We start from the raw sequence: 19,340 nt of genomic DNA on the forward strand, positions 1-19,340 counted from the left end.
AACCCCAAAATTGTGGACTTGGCTTTTTGTTTTGGTTGTCACCACTGCTTGCAAGCATATCAGAAATTCTCCAGATGGGAAAGTTGACTATTTCCTCCATTCTTTCCTGTCCCTCAAGGGTACTTTGCAAATACTTCTTAATTCACTGCCCAACTTACTCTGGGATATATCAGAGCATCACACTAACCTGGGTGAACCAACAAAATCTCGTGCCCTATTCAAGATTCCATGTCCTTATGGTGTTCAACTAAATTGACCATATAAGTTAAATTACATAATGCTCTACACAAAATAAAACTTCTGCACCAAATAAACATCTCTTCTCAACTTCCTTTGTATCTCTAGTTGAAATCTGATCCCATTTTCACCTTTTTAAACTATTCCTGTATTGGGTACTGCTGACATTCATAGCTTCAGAGCTCTAACTCTGAGTCTCAAGTGTCACATAAATATCCAAAGTTTCAGAGAACAACCAGGTTACATACACATAACTCAGTATGTCAGAATTATAAAAAACAGTTACAACTCCTGACACATATAGTTCCCCCTTCCATTCCTCAGTCATTGTACTGTTAGGCCACCTCCACCCATTTTGAATTGTAAACACAGCCACAATAAACACCAGTATGAGCACACATGTTAAGTGTATATGGCCTATTTTCCTCTGGCTTTGTATAATTGATCTTTTTAATAGATAAAGTCTTCATATTCAGAAACTTTTAAACTGTAAATCATAGTATAGACTTGCTCTCTTTTTTCTTTTTTCCATATTTATGGTCAGTTATTTTAAAGGTTTTATTAGGCTTTGTGAACAATAAGATTTTTAAAAGGATTTCAGTATTTTCAAATTTAATCCTAGTTGGTCTTGTTCAGAGAAGACATTTTCTCCCCTTGGAAGGTGGGTAGATGAGAAAGTAAAATGAGAAGAATTCTGGCTTGTAATTTTAAGGATTATTCCCAGCCATAATGATTTTCCTATTTTATTTTTTGTTTTCTAAACAACACACCCTATGTCAGGAGGCTCCTGAAAACTTAAAAGAAAAGACAACACAACAACCAACATGGAAAGTGTAAAATATACATCGTATCTTACTGTATTCATTTTTGTTGACTTTCTTCCTTCCATAATAGGTTAAGTCTGTGGTTTTGAAACTGTGTTCTGTGAAGTCCTAGAATATCCAAGGCTTCTCCTGAGGCCCACCTATTCCTCTCAGGCACCATTCTCCTGATAAGCTCTTTTACCCCCAGAGTAACTTCACATCAATCTTTCACATATTGGATATTTGCATAGATTGTCTTATGAACAAAATAATTGATTTGCTTAATAAAGGTTTAAAACAAGCTCCCTTGCCTTTACTCTCTCTGCAGAGGCCACACCTACCCAGGCTCTCTCCCTCCTCATTGCACCCACCCTCTGACCCTTTCCAAGCATGAGGTGCCTACAGCTTATTGGTGCATTTATTGAGGTCTAGGGACAGTGACCCATTCAGGAACAAACTGCCAGCTGAAAGCAAAGCAGGTGCCCACCCAGTTTCCTAGAGCAGGGCTTAGAGAAAGGCAGGAGTTTCAGAAGCCCAGCAGGGTCCTGGCTAAACTCTGAGTATGATTGTGGCTCCTCTTCTACCACCTTAGATCTTGCATTTCCAATTCACAGTCCCCACACATCCTTGCATGATTCCAATGGCGACAGTAAAGGAACCTTAACAGACTTTTCTTCTCTTTATTTTCCATAAGTCTGACAAGAATTTATTCCTGCTTGTTGTTCAGTGGCCTTAAATATGGTGTGGTTTCTCTGGTTCATTGATTTTAGTATCTTTGATTTTGGCCTTCTTTTTTGGCAGCAGATATTTATTTTGATTTAGTCAAATTTAATGTGGTTTATTCACAGAAAAATAGGTGACCATCAGATCACAGAAATCCTTGTGTTTATCACAGAAATTTTACTGGGAGATTTCTTCCTTGAGTGATGCCTATTAATACTTATTGCCCATCATGACTGAGATCAACTGAGTGAAGAAGAAACTTCAGAAAGAACTTTAAGAATGCTGTAAATGAGGCACTGCACCACAAGTTCAGCTCTCATTTCACGAATGGAATGCATTCTTGTGAGTTCAATTGTGATAGATCACACATGTATTTTATAAGATCTTATTATGATAAGTGAACACAGCCCCAGGGAATGAAAAATTAATGAGAATTAAACATCATATGTTATTTCTGAGACTACTGTATTTTCATAAAGTTCTGTCAGTTCAAGGAATCTGAATGTGGCAGACAAAAAGTAAATGAATTGAAGAAGTAACAGAAACATTTATAGTTTTCTTTCTGCAAGTGTTTCTAACCACACATGACCCACCCAGGTCTCTGGTATGTCTCCAATACATTTTGTGAATTATCTGTATCTTTGTTCTTAGTGCATTTACATTTTTTGTTTTGAGTGATATAGTAAAGATATTTGGGTACTTTCTTTATATATATATATATATATATATATATAATTTAATATTATCCATGTATATATCCATTTAATTTTTCCTTGATCCACTCTATGATTTTTACGGTATAAAACCTGCAAATTTTTATGAGATTATTTCTAGAATTTAATTTCAAATTTTATACTCTGAAAATTCTTTCCTTTTTATAATCAGGAAAACACTCACTTATATACTACTACTTATATATTCCCATTTTTGGAATTTATTGAGATGCATTAAGTGCTGTGATTTTATATGATTACTTCCTTTTTACAAAAATGATTAAACAAATAACCCATACATTATCAAATTATGTATCCTTTCCTTTCAGATTTTGAACCATTATTATGGATCAGTTTGTTAATACCTACTTCTAAGTGATATTATTTTCCATTTATTTATCTGTTCTTTGGTGTTCATACCATATAGTGCTTGTTGATGTAAGGACTGTATTTTCATGTCCTATTTTAATTATCTTATAGAGAAATAAGTAAATCAGAACCTCCAGATAAAGACCATTAACAATGGGAGGTGTTGAGTGCCCAAATCTCTACCTAGTATATAGCTTAGTCAGAAAAATAACTGCATGGTTTATAAGCTTCTCCCTCAACATTGTAATAGCAAGGCTTTTTTTTCAGTGCTTATGCTGATTTTAAAACAATTGTTAGGTATCAGTAAAGGAGAAACCTTTTAGTCCACATCTACTTTCCTCCAAAATAGTCAGTAGATACAAATGTCCCAAATATTATAACAAATTCACTGGGAAATTTTACTTTTTTTATTAGAACCACCAAAAATGGATATCTTAGTTAGCTTAACCACAGGCATATTTGAATAAAGTATTCATATAATCATTGTAAAGCCTCTGCATAATGTTTCATAAAGCAATTTAAAATTAAGGCAACAAGGAAACATCTACAACTTCAGATGGCAAAGTTCTCAAGTTCTAAGTATTACTAACTTTGATACCACTTGATCAGCTGTAAAAACTGTGAATGTTCTCAAAATATCAAGTAGAAAGTTTTTACAAATAGCTGCATTGCTATAGTAGTGAATTATTTTACTAAACATCATTAGACATCTAATCAGCTGAATTTCACTCTTCAAGAGACAGTATTAATTTAGTATAGTTTAATTTTGCACTAGATTGTCCTGATTTGTAATTGGTGTTGCTGTGTTCTTACTAGTTTCTTGTATGATTCTTCAGTGGACTAGAAAACAAACACATAATTCATAAACGCAGATGCTTTCAGGCAATGTGTCTAGCAATGTAGTAAGAGTGTGTGATTGTGTGTGTGTGTGTGTGTGTTGGTGACACTTATAGTCACAATGTGTCAAATTGGATAACTTTCTTGGCAGACTGTTGTATATACAATTTCCTATCTCATGTATTATTTACTCTTTCCACAATTTCTAGTGAAAATAAAAAATTAAAAAGGAATATTCAGCTATAACATAATCAGAACATACCAACAGAGAGTGAATTATTATTTTTTAAGCCCTTTGGTCAGCTAAGAGGATATTCTCTTCTAGATCTTCCTATAGATTAAAATATACACAGCAAATTTCCATAGATATATAGATACAAAAATAAATTCACTTATTTGATATTCATGTAATTTTTCTATTTTCAAATAATCTTGACATTTTATTACAGTATTAAAGAGAACTCAGACTTCTAAATTAAAATCAGTCTACAATGCTAAAGCTGGATCCTTTCCTTTAAAAGATAATTACAAAGTTGTTTGTTTCTTCAATTTTACCACTTAGAACCATGTTTCCTCTTATAAAATATTCAAATTTAGTTCTTGATTTAAAATATAATACATATTACTGCTATTTGTTAGAACCGGATTAAATGAAACTATCAATTTCAGGTCTAGTAATTGAAAAAACATGCAAAATTTCATGTATCTTTCTACATTCTGGAATCTATGCTGATATCGTTATTGAGAGAAGACTATTGATACAGCAATGCACTGTTTTCATAATACAATTAACTGCAACTTTCTCCTGTCTCACAGTTTTAATAAACACTGAACCTTGAATATTTATATAGTGTTCACAGCACCTATTTCTGGTTTGATCATTTCAGAATTACATCAATTCCATGCCTCAAGCTCTAAGAGAAGCAGTGTTAAATCATTTCAACTATAAATTTCAACCCATACTATTCATGTCCCTTGCTGACAGAAAAGTAACATTGAATGAAACTGGTAAGTTTTTATTAACTCCAATTTTCAAACTAAAGTTTGAAGTAACCCAACATCAGTTGTTCCAAACAACATATAATTAAATGGTGCTTAAACCTTTTTGCCTTAGGAAAGGTAACAGATGTATTTTTTCTCATAGAAGTGCATTATATTATATTTTGAATGTTATTCCTAAACATTAAATAGCAGACAATGATGCAATTCAGTTTACTAACATTCTAGTTAGTGTTTCAATGGCAGAGTACACCTTACTTTTAAGCTCCATAGAGATTTAATATAAGCTTCTTTTATTAACATCTGTAATACCAACCTCTGGCATTTGTTTGGTAATAAAGGAGGCTGCTCGTTTAGTACAGCATAGTTAATGACTGTTTTTACTCCAATTTACCCACAGCGAATTGACTGTGATAATTAGCTTTTCATACTTGAATGGAATTCTCATTATTATTAGATGTTTCCATAATCCCAGAGATAGTGATGAGACCACTGATAATGCCTACAGAACAGCACACAAATGACTAAGAACTTAATAGCAGAGAGCATTCAGTTCTGAGAGAAGATATACCTTCAGTTTTGAAAGTTCTTGAAGATTATATGAAATTGAATTGACCACTACCTAACATTATTTTCAGGGGAAACACTCTCTGGTAGATGACAGTTGATGTGCAATCTTAGTCTTTTATATTATCTGTCTGACATTTTCAAGCAATTATAATAGTGACTGCTGATTAATTAAGGATATTTTGATGATCATAGCAATGAAACAGTCATTGATGAGAAACATCTTGAATATTTTCTTTCATTCTGAAATATTTCTCTTGTTCATGCTCATGTGCATGACGCATCAATATTTTTATGAAATATGATGTCTTCATTTTGGAAAAAATATAAAAACTACAGAAGGGTGTGTAATAGGGACTATGGGAAAAATCAAAGACTGAGATGAATAGTCACATCTGAATATGATAGAAAGGAAGAGAACAGTTTGTCTAGATATGTGCTTGTATGCATAATATTTGTGTACATAAATATTTAAGAATATTTGAAGAAACTAAGTGCAGTATTCATGTAAGCTATTAAATTACAGTGTACAACCTAACTCAATTTTAAATAAAGCTGGGACATGACTTGCCATTTCTGCTCAAATATTTTTTACTAGTGTGCCCTTCTAGAGTACAGTGATTAAAGTAACTTTTCCTTGTCATCATGTACCTTATCTTCATTATTTTTTATTAGAGAAGTTGTGGATTTACAGAACAAACCATGCATAAAATACAGGATTCCCATATTTCCACCCCAACAAAAAACAACTTGCAGTGATGTGGAATACTTTTTATAGTTGATGATAGCACATTTAAAAAAAAATGTACAATTCATTAAAGTCTATGGTTTAATTTACAGTTCCCTGCCTGTGTAAAATAGTTCCATGGAATTTTATTTTTAATATTTATTCTGTTACCTATTATACAGACAAACATTTCTCCTTTTATCACACTAAGTTATATATTTCAATGCTGTTAATTGCATTCATAATGTTATGCTACCTTCACCACCATTCATTATCTAGACATTTCCATAATTACAAATAGGAGCACTGTGCATTTTGAGTCTTAACTAACTATTCTCTATCCAAAGAACTTAATAGCCTATATTCCAAATTCTGATGCTATGAGTTTGCTTATTCTCACTGTTTCAAATCAGTGAGATCATATAATATTTGTCCTTTGTCCCTATTTTATCTCACCCAATATGGCTTCGCATTTTATCCATGTTTTCTCAAGTACCAAGACTTCATTTCTTTTAGGAGCTGACTAATAAGCTAATGCATATTATTGCATTGTATGTATACATATATCAATTTGGGGGGGCGTTTGTGCTTTTGGCATCTGACTGAAGAAACCACAGCTCGGTTCAGTGAAGGTTATGAAGATTTAACCTATACATTTTTATAAAAGAGTTTTATCAGTTTTAGCTTTTATGTTTAGGTATTTGATCCTGTATGAGTTAATTTTTGTATAAGGTGGGAATTTATCCATTCATAAGTGACTGCAGAGTTGGGTTGCTTCCATCTTTTGTCAATTTTGAATAATGTTGCTCTGAACATTGGTCTGAAAATATTTGTTTGAGTCCCTGCTTTCAATTTTTTGTATATATATCTAGTAGCAGGCTTATTGGGTTATATGGTAGTTGATATATACATAGCTTTCTGAGGAACTGCCAAACTGCCTTTCCCAGCAGCAACCCATTTATTACTACTGCCAGCAATGAATGACTGTTCCTATTTCTATGCATCCTTTCACACATTTATTATTTCCCATTTTTTTAATAGCAGCTGTTCTTGTGGGTGTGAAATGTTATCTCACTGTGGTTTTGATTTGCATTCCTCTTATGATGACTAATAATATTGAGCTTCTTTCTATGTGCTTTCTGGCCATTGGTTTGTAATTTTAAAATCACAACTATGTGATACTAGCATAATGATAGAAATATAGACCAATAGAGTAGAACTAATATTTAATAGAAAAATGCATGGATTTAACAAAGGTGCCAACACAACTTCATGGAGAAAGAATAGCCTTTTCAATAGTTAGTGCTTGGACAGCTGAATATCCACCTGTAAAAGAATGAGCTTGATTTCTACTTCCCACCTTATAAAAAAATTAACACATGCAGTAACAAACACCTAAACATAAGAGCTAAAACTAGTAAAACTATTATAAGAATACATAGGTTAACACTTCATAACCTTCATTGAAGTGGGCTGTGGTTTCTTTGATAGGATGCCAAAAGTACAAAAGTCCAAAAAAAACGGAATTGGACTTCATCTAAATTTAAAATGTTTATGCATCAAAAACACTACCCAGAAAGTGAAAATAAATTCCAGGAAATAGAAGAAGATTGAGCAGAACATATATGTATCTGTTAAGGTGTATTATCTAGACTATATAAGGAATGTTTACAACTCAACAATGGGGCAACAAAAAAGACCAACAAAAAGATTTGAATGGCTACTGTTTCAAAGAAGATAAACAATAGCCAATATGCATATGAAATGTTGCTTAATATCATTAGGCAAAAACAAAACAAAACCACACTCACTAGAACTGCTATGATCACAAAGACAGGTAATCACAAGGGTTTACAAGTATATTCAGAAATTGAGACCCTCATTCTTTGCTGATGTACATGGAATGTAATATGGTGCAGTTACTTTGTCAAATAGTTTCACAGTTACTCAAAAAGTAAACATTGAATTAAAATATGTCTAGGCATTTCTATTGCCAGGTATAGACAAAGAAAATTAAAAAGTGAAATCCACACAAAAACTTGAGCATGGACTTCTGGAGAGATGGCAGCTTACTAAGACGCGTGGATCTTAGTTTCTCCTCCAGGACAGCTACTAGGGGAGTAGAAACGATACAGATCAGCTCCCAAAGCCATGACAGAGATAAAAAAGACAGCGTACCCCATCCTGGAAAGGCTGACTGGCTGAGAGAACCTGCTCTGGTGAGATCGCCGAGGGGCACGGGCTTCACCGGGCGGGGCGGCAAGCGGCCGGAGTCCCTCCCTTCCCCCTTCCCGGGCTGGCTGGGAGAATTGGACAGGCGCTCCCCTCAAACCACGGCAGCTGGCACCCACACCACGTGCGGCACCCCAGACCAACTGAGAGAATTGGATCAGAAATCCCCAGGCTGCGGAGAACAGTGACGTGGGGGAACCCTTCCAAACCCGTGACTCCCCGGGAATGTGCACTCTCCCGGGTGGGCCGCTGCGGCCGGCACCCTCCTGCCACACTTGGTGCCCCAGGCCAACTAGGAAATTCAGATGGGCGCTTTCCCGGGCTGCAGCAGCCAGTGACCCACCCTGCATTCGGACCCCGGGCCGGCTGGCAATCTTCCAAGCTGCTTTGGCTAGCGAACCTCCCCCACGACAAGAGTTTTCCAAACTTAAAGGACCCACAGCACCTTTTACTGGTGGGACACGCAGACAAATGTGTGCCGAGAGCCACCTACTGGGCAAGATAAGAAAAACAGAACCCAGAGATTTCACAGAAAAATCTTCCAAACTTTTGGATCCAACATCCAGGGAAATCTGTCTAAATGTGCAGACGCCAGCAGAAGATAACGGATCACGCTCAAAAAATTGAAAATATGGCCCAGTCAAAGGAACAAATCAATAGTTCAAATGAGATACAGGAGCTGAGACAACTAATGCTGAATATATGAACAGAAATGGAAAACCTCTTCAAAAACGAAATCGATAAATTGAGGGAGGACATGAAGAAGACATGGGCTGGACATAAAGAAGAAATAGAAAAACTGGAAAAACAAATCACAGAACTTATGGAAGTGAAGGACAAAGTAGAAAAGATGGAAAAAACAGTGGATACCTACAATGATAGATGCGAAGAGACAGAAGATAGAATTAGTGATTTGGAGGATGGAACATCTGAATTCCAAAAACAAACAGAAACTATAGGGAAAAGAATGGAAAAATTTGAACAGGGTATCAGGGAACTCAAGGACAATATGAAGCACGCAAATATACATGTTGTGGGTGTCCCAGAAGGAGAAGAGAAGGGAAAAGGAGGAGAAAAACTAATGGAAGAAATTATCACTGAAAATTTCCCAACACTTATGAAAGACCTAAAATTACAGATTCAAGAAGTGCAGCACACCCCAAAAAGATTAAACCCAAATAGGGGTTCTCCAAGACACTTACTAGTTAGAATGTCAGAGGTCGAAGAGAAAGAGAGGATCTTGAAAGCAGCAAGAGAAAAACAATCCATCACACACAAGGGAAACCCAATAAGACTATGTGTAGATTTCTCAGCAGAAACCATGGAGGCTAGAAGACAGTGGGATGATATATTTAAATTAATAAAAGAGAAAAACTGCCAACCTAGACTCCTATATCCAGCAAAATTGTCCTTCAAAAATGAGGGAGAAACTAAAACGTTCTCAGACAAAAAGTCACTGAGAGAATTTGAGACCAAGAGACCAGCTCTGCAAGAAATACTAAAGGGAGCACTAGAGTCAGAAACGAAAAGACAGAAGAGAGAGGTATGGAGAAGAGTGTAGAAAGAAGGAAAGTCAGATATGATATATATAATACAAAAGGCAAAATGATAGAGGAAAATATTATCCAAACAGTAATAACACTAAATGTTAATGGACTGAATTCCCCAATCAAAAGACATAGACTGGCAAAATGGATTAAAAAACAGGATCCTTCTATATGCTGTCTACAGGAAATACATCTTAGACCCAAAGATAAACATAGGTTGAAATTGAAAGGTTGGGAAAAGATATTTCATGCAAATAACAACCACAAAATAGCAGGAGTGCCTATACTAATATCCAACAAGTTAGACTTCAAATGTAAAACAGTTAAAAGAGACAAAGAAGGACACTATATACTAATAAAAGGAACAATTAAACAAGAAGACATAACAATCATAAATATTTATGCACCGAACCAGAATGCCCCAAAATATGTGAGGAATACACTGCAAACACTGAAAAGGGAAATAAACACAAATACCATAATAGTTGGAGACTTCAATTCCCCACTCTCATCAATGGACAGAACATCTAGACAGAGGATCAATAAAGAAATAGAGAATCTGAATATTACTATTAATGAGCTAGACTTAACAGACATTTATAGGACATTACATTCCACAACAGCAGGATACACCTTTTTCTCAAGTGCTCATGGATCATTCTCAAAGATAGACCATATGCTGGGTCACAAAGCAAGTCTTAACAAATTTAAAAAGATTGAAATCATACACAACACTTTCTCAGATCATAAAGGAATGAAGTTGGAAATCAATAATAGGCAGAGTGCCAGAAAATTCACAAATACGTGGAGGCTCAACAACACACTCTTAAACAACGAGTGGGTCAAAGAAGAAATTGCTAGAGAAATTAGTAAATACCTCAAGGCGAATGAAAATGAAAACACAACATATCAAAACTTATGGGATGCAGCAAAGGCAGTGCTAAGAGGGAAATTTATTGCCCTAAATGCCTATATCAGAAAAGAAGAAAAGGCAAAAATGCAGGAATTAACTGTTCACTTGGAAGAACTGGAGAAAGAACAGCAAACTAATCCCAAAGGAAGCAAAAGGAAAGAAATAACAAAGATTAGAGCAGAAATAAATGAAACTGAAAACATGAAAACAATAGAGAAAATCAATAAGGCCAGAAGTTGGTTCTATGAGAAAATCAATAAGATTATGGGCCCTTAGCAAGATTGACAAAAAGAAGAAGAGAGAGGATGCAAATAAATAGGATCAGAAATGGAAGAAGAGACATAACCACTGACCTCACAGAAATAAAGAAGGTAATAACAGGATACTATGAACAACTTTACGCTAATAAATACAACAATTTAGATGAAATGGACGGGTTCTTGGAAAGACATGAACAACCAACTTTGACTCAAGAAGAAATAGATGACCTCAACAAACCAATCACAAGTAAAGAAATTGAATTAGTCATTCAAAACCTTCCTAAAAAGAAAAGTCCAGGACCAGATGGCTTCACATGTGAATTCTACCAAACATTCCAGAAAGAATTAGTACCAACTCTCCTCAAACTCTTCAAAAAAATCAAAGTGGAGGGAAAACTACCTAATTCATTCTATGAAGCCAACATCACCCTCATACCAAAACCAGGCAAAGATATTACAAAAAAAGAAAACTACAGAGCAATCTCTCTAGTGAATATAGATGCAAAAATCCTCAATAAAATTCTAGCAAATCGTATCCAACAACACATTAAAAGAATTATACATCATGACCAAGTAGGATTCATCCCAGGTATGCAAGGATGGTTCAACATAAGAAAATCAATTAATGTAATACACCATATCAACAAATCAAAGCAGAAAAATCACATGATCATCTCAATTGATGCAGAGAAGGCATTTGACAAGATTCAACATCCTTTCCTGTTGAAAACACTTCAAAAGATAGGAATACAAGGGAACTTCCTTAAAATGATAGAGGGAATATATGAAAAACCCACAGCTAATATCATCCTCAATGGGGAAAAATTGAAAACTTTCCCCCTAAGATCAGGAACAAGACAAGGATGTCCACTATCACCACTATTATTCAACATTGTGTTGGAGGTTCTAGCCAGAGCAATTAGACAAGAAAAAGAAATACAAGGCATCAAAATTGGAAAGGAAGAAGTAAAACTATCACTGTTTGCAGACGATATGATACTATACGTCGAAAACCCAGAAAAATCCACAACAAAACTACTAGAGCTAATAAATGAGTACAGCAAAGTAGCAGGTTACAAGATCAACATTCAAAAATCTGTAGCATTTCTATACACTAGTAATGAACAAGCTGAGGGGGAAATCAAGAAATGAATCCCATTTACAATTGCAACTAAAAGAATAAAATACCTAGGAATAAATTTAACTAAAGAGACAAAAAACCTATATAAAGAAAACTACAAAAAACTGTTAAAAGAAATCACAGAAGACCTAAATAGATGGAAGGGCATACCGTGTTCATGGATTGGAAGACTAAATATAGTTAAGATGTCAATCCTACCTAAATTGATTTACAGATTCAATGCAATACCAATCAAAATCCCAACAACTTATTTTTCAGAAATAGAAAAACCAATAAGCAAATTTATATGGAAGGGCAGGGTACCCCGAATTGCTAAAAACAACTTGAGGAAAATAAACGGAGCTGGAGGTCTCGCGCTGCCTGACTTTAAGGCATATTATGACGCCACAGTGGTCAAAACAGCATGGTATTGGCATAAAGATAGATATATCGACCAATGGAATTGAATAGAGTGCTCAGATATAGACCCTCTCATCTATGGACATTTGATCTTTGATAAGGCAGTCAAGCCAATTCACCTGGGACAGAACTGTCTCTTCAATAAATGGTGCTTAGAGAACTGGATATCCATATGCAAAAGAATGAAAGAAGACCCATGTCTCACACCCTATACAAAAGTTAACTCAAAATGGATCAAAGATCTAAACATTAGGTCTAAGACCATAAAACAGTTACAGGAAAATGTTGGGAGATATCTTATGAATCTTACAACTGGAGGCGATTTTATGGACCTTAAACCTAAAGCAAGAACACTGAAGAAATAAATAAATAAATGGTTGCTCCTCAAAATTAAACAGTTTTGTGCATCAAAGAACTTCATCAAGAAAGTAGAAAGACAGCCTACACAATGGGAGACAATATTTGGAAATGACATATCAGATAAAGGTCTAGTATCCAGAATTTTTAAAGAGATTGTTCAACTCAACAACAAAAAACAGCCAACCCAATTACAAAATGGGAAAAAGACTTGAACAGACACCTATCAGAAGAGGAAATACAAATGGCCAAAAGGCACATGAAGAGATGCTCAATGTCCCTGGCCATTAGAGAAATGCAAATCAAAACCACAATGAGATATCATCTCACACCCACCAGAATGGACATTATCAACAAAACAGAAAATGACAAGTGCTGGAGAGGATGTGAAGAAAGAGGCACAGTTATCCACTGTTGGTGGGAAGGTCAAATGGTGCAAAAACTGTGAAAGGCAGTTTGGCGGTTCCTCAAAAAGCTGAATATAGAATTGCCATACGACCCAGCAATACCATTGCTGGGAATCTACTCAAAGGACTTAAGGGCAAAGACACAAACGGACATTTACACACCAATGTTTATAGCAGCGTTATTTACAATCGCAAAGTGATGGAAACAGCCAAAATCTCCATCAACAGAAGAGTGGCTAAGCAAACTGTGGTATATACATACGATGGAATATTATGCGGCTTTAAGACAGGATAAACTTATGAAGCATGTAATAACATGGATGGACCTAGAGAACATTATGCTGAGTGAGTCTAGCAAAAAACTAAAGGACAAATACTGTATGGTCCCACTGATGTGAACGGATATTCGAGAATAAATTTGGAATATGTCATTGATAACAGAGTCCAGCAGGAGTTAGAAACAGGGTAAGATAATGGGCAATTGGAGCTGAAGGGATACAGACTGTGCAACAGGACTAGATACAAAAACTCAAAAATGGTCAGCACAGTAATACCTAATTGTAAAGTAATCATGTTAAAACACTGAATGAAGCTGCATCTGAGCTATAGGCTTTTGTTTGGTTTTGTTTTGTTTTGTTTTGTTTTTACTATTATTACTTTTATTTTTTTCTCTATATTAACATTCTATATATTTTTCGGTTGTGTTGCTAGTTCTTCTAAACCGATGCAAATGTACTAAGAAACGATGATCATGCATCTATGTGATGATGTTAAGAATTACTGATTGCATATGTAGAATGGTATGATTTCTAAATGTTGGGTTAATTTCTTTTTTTCCGTTAATTAAAAAAAAAAGAGAAGGGGTAATTGGAGCTGAAGGGATACAGACTGTGCAACAGGACTGGATATAAAATCTCAGAAATGAACAGCACAATACTACCTAATTGTAATGCAATTATGTTAAAACATTGAATGAAGCTGCATGTGAGGTATAGGTTTTTTTTCTCTCTATTATCGTTTTAATTCTTTTTCTGTTGTCTTTTTATTTCTTTTTCTAAATCGATGCAAATGTACTAAGAAATGATGTATATACAACTATGTGATGATATTAAGAATTACTGATTGTACATGTAGAATGGAATGATTTCTAAATGTTTTGTTATTTTTTTAATTAATAAAAAAATGAAGAAAAAATCAGTTTCTCAAAAAAAAAACTTGAGCATGCACAATCATAACAGCATTATTCATGATAATTAGAAAGTGGAAACCATCTGAAGTTCCATCAACTGATGAACTGATAAATGAAATTTGATAAAGTCATATAATGGAATGTTATTCGGCCATAACAGTAACAAAGTGCTGATTCATTCTACAGCATGATGACCTTGAAAAAATTGTTCTAAATAAAATAGGTCAGATGTATAAGGCTACATGTTATATTATTCGATTTATTAAATGTCCATAATAGATACATTTACAGATAGAAAGTTTGTTAATGGTTGCTGGGAAATGTATAGATGGAAGATTTGAGAATGATTACTAATTGGTATGGGATTTCTTTTGGGGGTTGGTGGAAAAGTGGTGATATTTGCATATTGTTATAAGTATCCTAGAAATCACTATAATGTATACTTTAAAAGGATGAATTTTATGGTATGTGAAGTAGATTTCAATTAAAAAGCTTTATATTTATAAACTGAAATTCAGATTCATAAATAGAAAAAAATAACCAATTGGATGAAATCAAAATTTTATTTATGAACTGCCTGACCATATACTCTAATACTATAATTTCTACTGTAATATGAATCTCCTTATTTGTGTTTCATCAGTATTTAAACATATCTTAACACTGAATAAATGACATGAATAGTGTCCTTAGATTGAAGGACTTTATATGTAAGGATATGATTTCTCTTGTAAATAATCTCTAAAATTTTGTAAAATTTTTGAACAGACAGTTGACAAACATTCTCAAATGCATATGGACTAGAAGGGATTTATGCCTAGCTGAATCAATATTGATATTGTAATAATTGACATAAAATATGAGTAAAGTAAATTTAATTTTCCTTATTATGCCAAAGACATTGGTGCACAATAAACAAAGTAAAGAACTGTTTTGTTTTGTTAAGGCTTCCAGAATACAATATAACAGAAGGAATGGCTTTTTAAAAAGGGAATTTATTAAGTCACAAGTTTACAGTTCTAAGGCCATAAAAATGTCCAAACTAAGGCATCCAAACAAAGATACCTTGACTCAAGAAAGACCCATCTAGAAGGTCCATGGATTGCACCTGGTGGTCCTTTGACTCCTGATTTCAAACAGGTTCCCAGGGTTTATTTTCTTTCTGTATTTCCAAATGTCTCTGCCTGTGTCAGTTCTAAAGCTTTTCTCAAAATGGTTCCCTCTTAAAGGGCTCCAATGAGCAACCCACCTTGAAAGGGTGAAGATACATCTTCATGGAAACCACCTAACCAAAAGATCACACACACAATTGGGTGGGTCACATTTCCGTGGAAATGTAATAAAAAAAGATCCCATCCAACAATGTTGAATCAGGATTAAAGAACATGGGTTTTCTGGAGTACACAATGGTTTCAAACCAGCACAAGACCTAAAACAGAAAGAGAAAAAAATGTAACAGAAGACAAGTGTAGATAAATTTTGCTTCTTGTGTTGGGAAGTTATGTTACATTAACTAAAGCACAAACTAGAAGGTGAGAAAATAAAAGATTTGATCACACCAATCTTAATCATCACTTAATCATTACTGAATATTAATTGCATCATTAATCATTCTTTGAGTTAAACAAAGGTTGACTATGTATAAGAAACAACTACAAATTAATTTTAAAAAGACAAGATAGATGATTAAATAGATAGGCAGACTGATGACAATGTAGCAAACGCTAACAATTTGTAAATTTGAGTATCTGGGTAGGGAACATGTTGGAGTTCTATGACGTTTTTGCAACTTTCCTGCAAGTTTGAATTATTTCATGAATGTTTTTAAATGTTTTAAAAAGCAGAAAATATAAATAGGAAAATGGACAAAGAATTGAATTGAAAACTACAGAAGGGCACGTTGATCTGCTAATGATGCAATGAGCCGCAAATACATTGAGTAAGAGGAACACATTAAAATAATTATAACATTTTATATTGCTGAGGATATTCAAATTTAGAACGCTGAAATATTATAATTCACAATATGTGGAAACAGAATGTCACATATGTGGTGAGTGCTAGTGCAGGTTAAAACAGATTTCACATTGTCACACTGTGCCAGTTTCAAAGTGTTATTCACCTCAGAAAGCTGTATTTTAATCCTAATTCAGTCTTGTGGGGTCAGTCATTTATTTTAATCCAGATTGTTTTTTTTGTTCGTTTTTTTTTTTTTTGCCAATTACAGGAAATCTCCCCATGTCACTGCAGAGTTGTTTCTCTTTCCTCTCTAAAAACTCTTCTCTTCAGCATTGGCTAACTCCTCTAAGAAAAGAAACATGTAAATGGTGACAGCCAGATTGTTTTTAATTAAATTATCTCCAAAGAGAGGTGAGGTGCCCAATTGTGGGGTGACCTTTTGATTAGATGGAGATGTGATGCCACCTGTTGTTGGTGGGTCTGGATTTATTTACAGGAATCCTTTAAAGGAGGAAACATTTTGGAGAGTGCTCAGAGCAGAGTAGAGCAGACACAGGCACTGACACATAATATTTGCTCCTGGAAATCTTGGACTACATTCACAGAAACTGCTCCTGGAGGACTCTAAGGATTAGAATTTTACTGTCCCTCTACTATTGTGGTCTTTTCAGATTTTTACATGTTTTTTTTCTTCCTAGAAAATCATTCAGTTCTATAGATTTTGAAATTTTTTAAAAAGGGAATTACATATACTGTGATTAAAATGTGTGTGCTTCTTTAAATAGCTCTTTAAAAAGACAGTTGGACATGAGAACAGATATTTTATAAGTTAGAATTGGGCAGGTTAAAATGTATGCATTTTTCACAATTTAAGGTGCCTTGTGGGTTTTCAGTAGAAATGAAAGAATTCTTCCCTAATGACCTGAGAACTTTGCTGGCACTCATAAGGAAAAGTTCCCTGGGAACATGTGGCTGCTGGCACCCACTGGGACTAATCTAATGTCATTTTCAGGGAACTGGCAACGTGATTTTGCCTCTCCTTGCTGTTACTCTGACTATTTTACTTCTTTCCTAAGTCTACTAGATGAGGACCTGCCACCTATAATACTATAAGAATATCCCAATATCTCATCAACTGTCAGTTGCCTTACTAAGTTACTTGAACTCATTACAGTCCTTTTCTGACCCCAAGTTTCCAAGCTCTCTCCCCTGAGCAACAAGACAGAAATCCAAAATTTACCAGATTATCAGAATAAGATTGTGTAGCCACCTTGCAGAAGAGACTTTCAGGAATCCTAAATAGAGATGTTTTAAGGTGTTTTCTAAACTTTGTAGGCTTACAGAGACTTGGGATTACAGATAGATGTGCAGCCCCTCTTGGACACTGTGGAGACCTATAGCATCTGAATAACACAGCAGGAGAACTGGTAGAGAAAGGTGAATGATGCTTCCACACTGGGATTCATCTTTGAGCAAAGACTTTAGTGCTCTTGACTACTACCTGAATTCAGTGTGCTACACACTTTTATCCAGTCAGAAAAAGAATTTTTAAAATTAATAACACAGGCTGAATGAATGGTTCAGTGGTAGAATGCTCGCCTTCCATACAGGAGACCCAGATACGATTCCCAGACCATGCATCCCCACCCAAAAAATTAATAACACTATCTGTCATATAAATTATTAGAATGATGTAACTATGCTTGTAACATAGACCACTTTCACTTGATTAACTAAAAAGGGAAACATTTGTGCAGCTGACTGGTTCATTAACTACCTCATGATTGGCTCTTCAAAGTTCTTAGGTCTCATGTCACCATAGATATCTATCAGGTTGTGGTGATACATCACTAAAACTCCCTTTATGTCTAAACTCATAGACATACCCAGGGATATTATCATATTTGAGAAATGAATCCATTTAATCAAATTAGTTAAAATTATAGAGAAATCCTGGAAAGCAGGTATAAGAACATTCTTTGTGCAAAGTTTGTTTTTTACTTTTGCTGACAATTTTAAGTGTTCAATCAGCGTGATAATCATTTTATATCAGCATCATTGATCTTTCCTTTATTGAATTTTATTAAAATTTCTCCATAGCTATAATTTTTTTTCTCTCACATTATTCTATACATTTTGACTTTTCAATGTTACATTGATAGTGTTTATTTCTTTTGTAAGTAATCTAAAAGAATCACTCACTGTGATTCTTTTTTTTGGACAACTTTATTTTGCCATTAGTTTCCACTTTCATCTATATCAGTTACATCAATTTATCTTCATTTTGAAATATACTTCATCTTCTGAAGTTAAATATTTAAATTTTTTATTTTTGAACTTTATTAATATACCCACAAGTTTTTCTTTAAGAACAGAATTGGTATGTCTTAAAGATGACTTTAAAATTTAATTAGAAATATATTGAATTAAAATAGTTAACACAGTGGCTCAGCAGGCAGAGTTGTTGCCTGCCATGCTGGAGACCTGGGTTTGATTACTGGTGCCTTGTCCATGCAAAAAATAAATTAATTAAAAAATCAATTAAAAATGAAATATTACTTAGGCTTCCTGTACTGGTTTGAAACTGTTAGGTACCCTAACAAAGCCATATTCTTCAATCCAATCTTGTGGGGGCAGATTTATTGTTGGGTGGGGCCTTTTGATTAGGTTGTTTCCATGGTGATGAGATGCACCCAGTTGTGGGTGAGTCAGTTTGCATTAGATGGAGATGTGACTCTGCCTATTCAAGGTATGTCTTAATCTGTTTACTGGCATCCTTTAAGAGAGGTGAGCATTTTGGAGAGAACATTGATGCAGACATTTGGAGATGCAGAAGGACCCAAGGAGCTAAGAAATCTGTTTTGGAAAGCAAGCCATGGGCCCTCCCATGTGACAGAGAAATCCACCCCAGATGATTAACCTTTCTTCAGTGAAGGAATCCTTTTGTTTATGCCTTAATTC

General features: G+C 34.6%; 1 long non-coding RNA gene and 1 pseudogene across 7 annotated transcripts in view; one reads left to right on the top strand and one right to left on the bottom strand.

The window, feature by feature from the left end:
* The window catches only part of LOC143677385 (protein DBF4 homolog A pseudogene), a 203,586-nt pseudogene that overhangs the window by 108,819 nt on the left and 75,427 nt on the right, over positions 1-19,340 (bottom strand). The gene's annotated exons all lie outside the window — the stretch shown is intronic.
* Positions 1-19,340, top strand: part of LOC143677387 (uncharacterized) — a 63,937-nt gene that overhangs the window by 3,170 nt on the left and 41,427 nt on the right. For 5 of the 6 annotated variants that reach the window (XR_013172575.1, XR_013172577.1, XR_013172576.1 and 2 more), the window contains exons 4-5: positions 1,936-2,105; positions 4,570-4,690. This is a non-coding gene — a long non-coding RNA (uncharacterized LOC143677387). Of the gene's footprint in view, positions 1-1,888; positions 2,106-4,569; positions 4,691-19,340 lie in introns of all 6 variants that reach the window. The other variant, XR_013172573.1, reaches the window with a different exon arrangement.

This window comes from Tamandua tetradactyla, chromosome 3 (genome assembly GCF_023851605.1).
Source record: "Tamandua tetradactyla isolate mTamTet1 chromosome 3, mTamTet1.pri, whole genome shotgun sequence".
NCBI classification, from domain to species: domain Eukaryota; kingdom Metazoa; phylum Chordata; class Mammalia; order Pilosa; family Myrmecophagidae; genus Tamandua; species Tamandua tetradactyla.